We start from the raw sequence: 12,347 nt of genomic DNA on the forward strand, positions 1-12,347 counted from the left end.
TCAGGGGGTAAAAGGTTTAAAATTGGTATTAGATATACGCTCCAGGGTTTAATTTCATATCAAAAAACCCTCTATTTATTATTATTGTTTTTTTTATTTATTTTATTCTGTTTATTTACATTCTATTATTGACAAGCCATTTACATTCTTTTGTTAACATATATCTTCGAGGGAAGATTTAAATAAGTAGCAATTTTAATCGAGAATAAAATAAAGAGTTTTGATTAGTGGTAAAACTGTCTTGCGACTAAAAAATTAATTATTTGAATACAATACAACGTAATATTGTCACATGTTGTACCAAGGGGACGCCTATAAAACACGTCCACGACCTAGGGGCGTTTATAGCCCTATAGGTACCGCACAAAAGCGGACATGGTTAATCCCGAAAAAGAGGTCCTTTTGATTTTTCTGAGGTTGTAGTTCATATTCCGCGCCCGTCGTCATTATGGTGGTTATTGTGTTCTACATTTTTTCACTAGTAACTTCCAACATACACAAAATATACTAAACCTTGATAATATTAAGCTTTGCATGTAATGCCATCATTGCAACTGCGTCAACACACGAAATACAGAAATCCAAATAAGGAAAGAAAATACACTATAAAAATTTTAGCATCAATTTTTTTTGTATGAAATTAGGCACACACGTTTTCATATACAGGGTGTTCATTTGAAAACTTCCCACCACGGATTTATCGAAATCCACTGTTAAAAAAAAACGCCGAAATACGTCAAAAGGTTTGTCAAGGGGGACATCTTTCTAACCTAAAATTAATTCACCCCCTTTCACCCTCTGCCCCTCAGGGTCATCCCCTTAAAAATTTTAAACGGCAATGGGTATCGAGTAATAGCTTGTTTAAAAGGTCTTTCAAAGTCTTTTATTTTGACGTTTGATTTTTTTAAATCGGTCGATTTGTTTTCGAGAAAATTAGAAAAATCTTTGTTTATCTTAATTTGTTCAAATAGAAAACAAAAACATGAAAATATCAGTTTTTATTTCAATAAGTGTTCAAAATGTTGCCCGTTTTTGGCCAAACAATAATAAAGGCGATGTTCAAATTCCTGACGGACATTTTCAAAAACATATTGTGGGATCTCATGGCAGCTGTCGATGATGCGTTGACGAAGTTCATCCAAACTTTCAGGTTGGGGAGTAAACACAACAGATTTCAAATGACTCCATAGAAAAAAGTCTAACGGCGTTATATCAGGAGATCTAGCAGGCCCCCTTCGCCCTATCCATTTATCTGGAAACTCGTCGTCTAGACATTGCCGAACGGGAAGAACATAGTGAGGAGGAGCGCCGTCTTGCTGGAAATATATTTCAGCCTCATCAAGTATAGGGTTTCCATCATCATCGATTTGGTTTTCAATGGATTCAGTGATAAGCGGATTGATGGTATTTTCCAACATATAAAAACATAATAAAAACATTAATTTTTTGAGGGCACTGAGTATGCCTTTCTACAAATGCTTGAGGATTTTCATTGCTCCAATATCTACAGTTATGTTTCAGTCATTTTTTCACAAAACTCAACTCGCCTATCGAAATCGTCTTCGGTTACTCTTGCAATATTTTCATTTTGAATGAATGAAATTTATGAAGTTTGGTAACTGTGTGAACAGAGCCTAATGAAATACCAGTGGCAGCAACAATTTTGCTTAATGAAGTATTAGGATTTATTCCAAAATGACCCACAACTTCAACTTGAGAGGCTTCATCCAAAATTCGCCGATGATCACGTTTTTTATTTGCAACAGATCCAGTTTCAGTAAACTTAGTAACAAGGTCCAAAACATACCTATGCAAAGTTATCTTCTCCGGATGTCTGGCGTTAAACGTGACGGCAGTTTGCCGAGAACATTGATTTTGGGCACCATAAATTAGAATAATTTCCACTCTTTCGGCTAGTGTGTAAACCATTTTGAAAGTAAAATCTTCAATTCAACAAATAAATTTTCACTATTCCAAGACTGTCACAAATGTAACTAACCGCAAAATAAATTCTTTATTTTCCTTAGGAACTATAAATAACTAAAGCAGGTATAACAATAAATACAGTTCGCCCAAGATATCTGTGTTGATAAAAAGAATGCGGAAAAAAAATCAGGTTGTTATTTAGTTTTTTCCACGTCTAATCTACGGAATTGCTGTTTATGTTGGTAGTTTCCGTTTTAAATTATAAACGAATTGTAGACTTGGCAAACCCTAACGGGCAACGTTTTGAACACTTATTGAAATAAAAACTGATATTTTCATGTTTTTGTTTTCTATCTGAACAAATTAAGATAAACAAAGATTTTTCTAATTTTCTCGAAAACGAATCGACCGATTTAAAAAAAAATCAAACGTCAAAATAAAAGACTTCGAAAGACCTTTTAAACAGGCTATTACTCGATAGCCCTTGCCATTTAAAATTTTTAAGGGGATGACCCTGGGGGGCAGAGGGTTAAAAGGGGTGAAGTAATTTTAGGTTAAAAAGTTGTCCCCCTTGACAAACCTTTTGACGTATTTCGGCGTTTTTTTTTTTTAAACAGTGGTTTTTAATAAATCCGTGGTAAGAAGTTTTCAAATGAACACCCTGTATATATGAATTGGAGCATTAAAGATTACGCGTTGTCCAAAATAATGGCAATACCGCTCCGGTCGTCTGATACATATTTTGCTGTGTGATGGACACGATGCAATGTTTCATTTTAAAGCACTAATGTTTAACTTACGAGTGCTTTTTATACTCCTTCCGAAATTCCGAAAGAGGTCAATATATTAAATGGTTTTATCGGGGAAATTCGGCGGTACAATGTAGGGATTTGTTTTTAATTACATTTGAAAATAGACCGATTATTTGTAAAAAAAAAATGAAATATAGATTCAAATTTTGAGACATCATTTTATCATAAATGACACACTAAACTTCAAGAACCTTCTATCGAAAGGGTCCAGGAGCAAAAAACTGGAAGAAATCGTGTGTAGTGCCCTAGCAGTGGATTCAACTCCAAAGTGTTGGAGAAGAACTGGGTATGGATCACAAAACTGTGGGAAAAAAATATGGGTACAAATATTTCAAAATTCAGGAGCTACTTCCCGAAAACCAGTTGCGAAGAATCGAATTTTGTCATCATGGAAAAGAAAATAAAAATATATTTTTTTACCAAATATTTTATTTTCAGATATATCTCGGGAAGATTAGAACAGAAGTTTTCACTTCCGTACTCAGTATGCATAAAAATTGAATGATTGACGCCTAAAAATACCTTGAGTTGGAAACCCAGGTTCTTCCTGCTATTTAAATCGACTCTTATTTACACCTGGTACCGGTCTATTTTCAACAAAATGGTTGTCCTGATCATAAAGCGGTTATGATTAAAAATGAATAAGGTTTTAACAAATACTTTTCCTAACCACGTTACTACTGGGACTGGCAATATCAAAATAACCTCCTCCGAATTTACTAGGCTACTAACTTGAGAGGAGTTTGAATTTTGTTTGAAGAGAAGTTTGAGGAATTGTTGAATGTGGCAATTCCATTTCACCAGAAACTCTTTTGAAAGTACGAAATGACTTTTATGATAAGTTAACTTATTGTTTAGCCAAAAAAGGAGGTCTTTTTAAGTCTTTTGTTTAAAGAATTATTTTTTGTTAAGTTTACTCTTCAGAGTTTTAATTTTATTTTTGTATAGTGTTTACATTTTTCTACTTTTATCAGAGTTTATATTTTATTTCCATCAGAAAAACGATTTAGTTTTCATTATGCAATACATAGCTTAAAAACCATCTGGGATTACGATTCTATGTGGGTTGTACCCTGATTTATATAAAGCTTGTATTGATATTATTTATACTGAAAATATTTGAGAAAAAGATAAACTCGTAATAGTTTATAAAACCCACTAACCCCACACGTCGTACTGAAAAACAATGACGTAGCATGGGCGTAGCCATATTTCGCCTTTACGCAGCTTTCTATGCATAATGACCGATTCCCCAACCTGTATACTTCGCTTACACTTTCTATTTTGTTTCTAATATTCTGGATATTTTTAAATTTAGTAAACTATAACGTAATCACCCCTTTAATATTTGGTAGCCGTATTAAAGTTCTGACTAAAATGGAAGCCAGCCTGATCATCTGTAGAGGATAGCCAATAATAACAAAATATAAAAAATAACTTGTAATGTATAACCAAACAAAATAGGAGACATGTTTGACTTGTTTTTTCTCAGCTGTAATTTTTTTCTTACATATTTTTCTAAGATAAAAAAAGTAACCAATCACGAGAGCTGATTAGACATCGGAGATCAAAGAATTTACTAGCCTTAAACTAATGAATCAGACAACTCGGGTAACTGATACAACAGCCATGCAAGTAGATCACGTTATGTGCTCACAAGGAGTAGATGTAGCATTAGCATAGTTCAATGTCAGGCCATCAAAAATTATTACTTAATATGAAATAAATTTTATATATATATTTAATGAAAAATCAACAACAGTCACAAAGAAAACAACAGTCACAAAGAAAGTAATTTTTTTTCCAAGGCTAATAGTCTCTGGTAATCCTTGGTGGGGCATGACGGGAGATATTAGGAGATCTATGTCCATAACAGCCTCTTTGGCTACCCACTGTCTTATAATTCATTTAGACGCAAACAATGATAGAAATTAAATGTCATGAAGGTAATATTTGGAGTACCCACCATCCTGATTCAGTTATTAAAAGGAAAAAAGCAAGCCTTTAGAAAACATAAAAGTGGCCCAAATATTATTCAAAACTAACTGTTTTTAAGACACTAAAAAATTAAAAAATAATAGGATATTTTTTTAAAGTTTTGTTGAAAACAGGATTTATAAGGCATACTCTCTATATCATGAGATACTTTATTCCAGTGTGGCGTTACAAATACGCTTAATATACACTTATACTTAACCAACTTTGAAAAAGTTTAAATTGCTCAAAACAGAGTACCTAATACATTATTTGATCTTGAATATCGAACCCATACTGAAGATCTACATAAAATGCTAACAAACGCGTTCTAACTAATATTGCGCTGTATAATCCTATAAGTGAGGCATCAGGCCTCGCTACCTCTTTAAAAAATGTAAAGTGACAAAATGTTCTTACCAAAAACTTAAAGAATAATGTTAGCTGCCTAAATTTATACTTGGCCTCAAATAAAATAGCAAACACATGCACAATATGGCATACGCATGAAGATGCTTGCTACAGTGATTAGACCAAAAATTTTGAGGGTTGCTGACACAACACAAATAACACCACCAAGAAAGATTAGATACAAAAAATTAAAATTGGGGGGGGGGGGGGGTTACGAAAATGAAACAATGGCAGCATTGTTTTGAACTATGATTCATGGAAAAAAATTCTAGAAGCTGCAGAAGTGATACCAATGATTAAAATTGACAAATATAAAATGAAATATTCAGAAGTTATAGCTAGAAACTTCATAATCTATAAAGAACAAATGAACAGTTAAAGTTTTCTAAATTATGAGAAAACAGCGCCAAAAACTAAAAGACGCTTAAGAGAGAAAAATAAAAATTAGTTTGTTAAATTATCCATCACATTAAATAGAGACACAAATATAGGAAGGGTACGGAAGCGATAAACAAATTTCAAATACATATAGGCAAATACAGAAATGAAAAAATGAAGATTTCCTGCATATAAAAGTCATACAATTAGAACCAATGCCATATATTAAGTACCTCAACACAAGCCCATTCATCATTCATACGCAATCCCAATGAAATACAAATCTCTCTACAACCCAAGAAGACGAAGACGAAATCTCTAATAAATGTATACAAAATTTATTCTCTGCAGATCTGCAAAAGCTCAAAAATATCGTGAATGAAATCTTAAGAGGACAATATCTAACATACCACTTCAGTGCAAGTCGCAAATTTTAATTTTTAATAGGGTAAAATATTGGCTCTCTTAATTATTTTAGAGAAAGAATGTATTAGAGTAATTTAAAGAGCACTTAGATCTGCAGCCAACAAGATAACTTTAAATTTGGTTTGCCCGTTTAGAAGTTATTGACGAAAATCTTGGTGGAAATTTTGTCTTTTTTGTCGCTCCAAGGTGAAAAAGTTAGGTAAGGGTAAACTACCAAGTAAAGTTGTCATAATAAAATTGTGGATTTTATTAAATTATTATTGAAAATTCGTACAATCGTATACATGCCCGCAAATTATTATAATATAAACCATGAAATATTTAATAAAACTTGAAAACTTTAAAAAAAGACTTTACTTTTTTATTGAAAATAATTTATTAAACCTAAAATATTAACTTAAAAAAATGTTCAAATATTCCTTCGTAAGCCGCTAAGCAATGACCCAAACCAATGACTCATTTCTAATATTCGCTAATTGATAAACTGAAATTTTGTTACATTCCATCAAAATCGCATTTTTTAACTCTTCGAGATTTGAATAATTCTTATTCTTGTAAATTTCATTTTTTAAATGGCCCCACAGAAGAAAAACATTGGGAGAGAGATCAGGAGACCTTGGTGGCCAATTTATTGCGTATCGCAGGCCAATAACATTCCCATTGAACGCGTTACCATACCTCTTGATTTTCCCCGGTAAGATCATTTAAACTCGGCAAAATTTATTCTTCAAGTAGTTGTTGTAGTAGTTGTAAATAATAAATTGCATTAAATTTCGATTGAGAAAGAATGGCCCTAAATGTAGTCCGAAAATCCCCGACCAAATATTAACTTTCTGTGGATACTGAATTCGTGCTCTTACATATCTATGCTGATTTTCTTTATCCCAATACCGATAATTTTGAACGTTAGGTTCATTGTTTAAAGTAAAAGTGCATTCATTTGTAAAGTAAATATTTCTTATAAAATCCCTATCCATGTTTGTCCTTTTTATCATATCCAAACAGAACTCCTGCCACCGTAATTGATCCCCATCTCTGAGCTCCTGATGCCTTCCATATTTGTACGAGAAATATTTATGTTTTTTTAAAGCCTAAAACGCAGTTGTGTGATGACTTCCCATGATCTCTTTAAAATTTATTGTACTTATTTTTCCTTTTTCTCATTTTCTTCCACATATAAAAAAAACACAAGTCTCAATCATTTTCTTCGTTTTCTTATCTTTGATGATTGTTTCGTTCATTGTTTGCCGCACAAAAAATTTAAAATTCAAGTTTTTTTCTTCTTTTACTTTTCGGACACGTCGATTAGCATTCTCACTTGCGCATTTTCTGCAATAAATATTATTATACAGGGTAACTCAAGAAGAAACTATGGCGTCAACAATAATTTTTTTTAATGGAACACTCTGTATATCATGACTTTTTAGAATTCTACAATATATTCTGAATACTTTTTGTATAGCATAGGATATGCCTAAAGTCAGTGCTTTGCCAAATTTGCCATAATCGACTAATGAAAGATACGACATTAAAAAATAAAAAGTATAAAGTATTTACTGCAACTAATGTACAATTTGTTGTCCATTTTTGAAGTCGACAAATACCTTAAAATTGCACATTTTCAATCACTTGCGGATCGATTAGTCTAATTTCTTGTCGATTTTTTTGCTTTAAATCGCACCACTTTTCATGGATAGAATGGAGGAATCTTTATACTATTGCACTATATAGTCCAAATTTAAAAATCAGATAAACTACCATGTTATCAATTTAATTACTGGGAATAAGTGACACCCATTAACTATACAAAGGTATATTTATATAGAAAAGGAGATGGCCAATAATAGATTTAAGTATCAAATCATTGAACTAAGTCAAAACTAGAGCATATTCTTTAAGGATTCATCTTTGGAACCGGCAACCCAAACCTGTGGCATAGGCATCTATTGCTCCAGACCTATAAGACTGACAATAGAGATATCCAGAAAAATCTCATATCAATATGCAGTACAGAAACATTGGCAATCAAATTTGACCAGGAAAGCAATAAGAACCACATTAAACTCCCAAAGGACTGTGTCTATAATATCGGACTACTGAAACTTCCTACAATCAGTAGCCACATTACGCATAAGAAAAGAAATATTATACGCAAATGAAGAGTTTAATGTCAAGCTATTTTAGGCACCAAGCCATACAGGGAACGAAAATGTCTACTTGCTTGTATCAGAAGGGAGCCACCAGAATGCAATATTACAAAATAAGCTTATCCCCTATACCGGAACTCTAAGTATCATCAGGGAAAATAAGTGCATCGGTACATAGGCTGACCATTGGAAAAAAGGAAACACTATACCAAGATTCAATCCCAGGCTCAAGAAATGCGCTAGTACTTTGACAGTACATACAACAGCAGCGCAAAGCTAACATAAATCATTAGAATTAGAACAAACCACAGCTGAACTCGTACTCACCGAAACAAAATTCATGTAAACAAAAGCCTAACTATGAATGTGGAAAATAAGGAAGTTTTTTTTATTTTATTACATCATTTTCCACTCTCCATGAGTGGAAAATGACATTTAGATTTCATACAAAATAGGTAACCTATTGTACATGGTCAAATTACTTATACAACTAAATGTTTATAAAGTCAGAAGTTGATATTAAAAAGAATATAAAACAATACAAAAATGTAAATTAGGTAAAAGAAGTATACAAAATAAGTTGAAGTTAAATTACGACTATTATCACAATATAATAGGTATAACTAATTCTAGGGATGGAGACTATAAAGTAAATAGGGCCAGTGTGTGTGTGATATTTTAAAGGAAATATTAAAAAAGTCTTCTACTGTGTATAAAGCCTTTTCCAATAGTAAAGCTTTTAAGGCATGGCGAAAACAGGAAAATGTTGTCATAGATTTAATCGTAAAAGGAAGATGATTGTGCATTTTTTTGCTCTATAGAGTATAGAAGTTTTTACTAATTCCGACCGTGGGGTTAGCAGATAAATATCATGCTCTGCTTTTCTAAGTGGATAGTTATGAGAAGGCCTCTTTGGAAATTCTGACACATGCTTTATTATTGGATTAAGCAAACAGATTCAAATATAAACAGTGAAGGAAGAGTTAATATTCTATGTTTTTTAAAGTATTCTTGGCAGTGAGCTGTACTGTCAAGTCCCAGTAAATAGCGTATCGCTCTCTTTTGCAACTTGAATACGCGCTCAAATTGAGTGGCACAGCATGAACCCCAGAATGGAATGGCGTAACGAAGAAGTGGCAAAATAAACTGATTTAGATGTTGAAAAGCTTCATTCTTTGGAAATAGATCTTATGGCAAAACATGCTGAGCTTAACTTTGTGGATAAGGTGTCGATATGAGATTCCCATTTTAGACAGCTGTCTAAAATTAGTCCCAAGAACTTGACAGATTCAACAGTATCCAAACTGGTATTTTGTAGAGTAAAAGGTTGAATGGTACTTTTATATGATACAACCTTGGTTTTAGAGATATTAAGGCATAGAAGATTGGAATCGCACCAGGACTTAATGGTAAGTAAATCGTTAGATATAGTTGCACGCAGAGACGTGATATCTGGAGTGCTCCAAGTAAAGCTGGTATCGTCGGCGAACAGACAAATTTTGCTGCTGATATCCAGATTGGCCATGTCATTAATAAATAGGAGAAACAAAATAGGGCCCAAAACTGAACCTTGCGGCACACCACATTCAATTGGTTGGCATGAAGATGTTGTCGTATCAACCTTCACGAGTTGACTTCTGAAACTAAGATATGACTTAAACCATTTGAGAGAAGATCCTCTAAACCCATAGTGTTGCAGTTTGTTAATTAAAATATTATGATTAACACAATCAAATGCCTTTGAGAAATCGCAGAAAACTGTAGCTGTGGAGTGTTGATTGTTTAGGCTAGAATAAACACTATTTAGGAGCGAAAACATAGCATCACTGGTGCATTTATTTCTCAAAAATCCAAATTGATTCGGTGTTAGAATTCTATATTTAAGCAAAAATGACAAAACCCTTTCTTTAACCCTTTTTTTTTTTTTTTAACTTTAAGTCTTTCAACAATCTTAGATAAAGTTGGGAGAAGTGCTATTGGGCGATAATTTGAGGTTTGATCTTTATCCCCTCCTTTATGCAGTGGAATAATAATTGCAGTCTTAAGGCAGCTTGGAAAGATTCCCCTCTGAAATGACATGTTAATTAGGTTCACCAAGTGACCTAAGGTGCAATGAGGCAGGTTTGCAATCATTTTGAGAGTTAGGCCATCTGTACCAGACGATGATTTATTTTTTATTTCGTTAATTGTACTTCGAAGGTCGGTGAATGAATGATACAGGGGTGAAAAAGAAACTGTGCAGATTACCATTAAAAAGATACGAAAGTGGATCGTGAGAAGGTGATATGGTGGTCATTAGGTTCTTAGCCACATTTACAAAGTAATTGTTAAGGTCTTCCGATGAAGTAGTGATAGTGCTAGGCGAGGAAGATTTATTTCTCAATTCGTTAACAATAGACCATGTTTCTTTAGACACATTACCAGAATTAGTAAGCCTTTTGTTATAATAGGCATCCTTTGCAGCTTTTATTGTCTTGTGATAAGCTCTTCTGTATCGCCTGACGTAATTGTGGAAAACGTCGCTGACGGAGAATTTTTTTAGATGCGATAATGAGCGCATGTTTTTTGCTGATATACGTAAGCTACAAGTAGACCAAGGCTTATGATGTTTAATTTTTATAGGCCTCAAAGGAAAACACTTATCTGAAATATCTAATAAAGTCCTTGTAAATCTAGAAAACTCATCATCGATATCATCAGAAAGAAAATCCCAATTGCACTCGAGGCACCGATTCTTGAAATTTAATAAATTCTTGTCACCAAAAACACGGCCTAGTCGACGTAAAGTATTTTTGTTTTTAGATTCCAAAGAAAATCTACAAATCACAGCTTCATGATCAGAAAACCCTGCATTTAAGACAGTACAATCAACGAATGATGGAATAAATGATGACACAATATAGTCGATTGTGCTAGAACTATTTTCAGTTATTCTGGTTGGAGAGTTGATGTGCATTTCTAAACCCAATGAATCAAAAATTGACTGCAGAGACTCTTGAGCAGCACACACACTGGTGAAGTCAATGTTAAAGTCACCACATAAAATCAATTTACTTTTTATAGGTAGGGATTCCAGCAAGCTCAGTAGTTTTTGGCAGAAAATCAGCACATTAGCGTCCGGTGATCGATAAATACAAATAATGTAAAGGTCAAGTAAAGCGTTATGAACGATGGAAAATTCAAATTCTTTTTCAGATAATAAGGTATCGAACTTAGTGACCGCTACAAAGTCGCTGTTGGTAGACATAATTAAGGTGCCGCCATGAGAAAAAATACCTCTATTGAACCTAACAATTGTAGTATAATTTTGAATACAAATAGGTTCATCTATGTTTAACCAATGTTCGGTAATGGCGATAATTTCAGGAAATTTAAGTTCTTCTAATAGAAGGAATAAATCGTTGGTTTTGCGTCTTAAGGAATATTTAAAAGAAAAACACTGAGCTCGCTATCTTCCGGCTATACAGAGGGTGCTAGATCCTCTGGTCGCGTCACATTACTTAAAATTTTTTGTTTCTAGATTCTAGATTTTGTTTCTATCAAATTATTTTTCTAGAGCAACTAGAAAAATAATTTGATTGACTTTCCCTAATTTTTTTGAAGCCTTACCAGTTTTTCAGATGAAAAAAGGACCTAAACGCTGAAAGGTCATCTTCAACCTCGGCGGCGTCAATGTCGTAGACGTCATGGAAGCGGATATACAGGTTTCGCAATGAACCAAGATCGATGGGCAGTCCTTCGGATGCTAGCATTAGTTTTAGATACCATAGATCACTTATAATATACCTTTGTTGATGTATTGTTTACCTAGTAGTATTATGCTTGCATGCTGCTGCAAGTCTCATATTGGGATAACTTTTTTATTATTACAAATTCCTTTCCTCAGCAAAAGCATGGACTTATTCATCATCATCTGATGCACCTCTAGCAGAGAAAGAAGAAGTGGTACTAATACGAACCATTATTACGCTTTTTTGGTAAGTACAAAATATAAAATTATTATCTTTGATTTTGAATTACTTGTTCTAATATTTAAACGTAAAGATGTAAATATTTATAACAAATACATTTATTATTTAATTGCGACTAAAAATTATGTAATTTCGTCACCTCCGTTATACCACACTTTCGTTATATTACGTTTAGCATTTTTATTTTGTGAAATTTCATTATAGCTTTTAATAATATATTTATATATTTTTAACTTATTTAGAATACTATGATAAAAATACAGATCTTTGTTGACGCAGCAGCTTTGAACAAACATAAAGCG

The sequence above is a fragment of the Anthonomus grandis genome, chromosome 3, assembly GCF_022605725.1.
Source record: "Anthonomus grandis grandis chromosome 3, icAntGran1.3, whole genome shotgun sequence".
Classification (NCBI taxonomy): domain Eukaryota; kingdom Metazoa; phylum Arthropoda; class Insecta; order Coleoptera; family Curculionidae; genus Anthonomus; species Anthonomus grandis.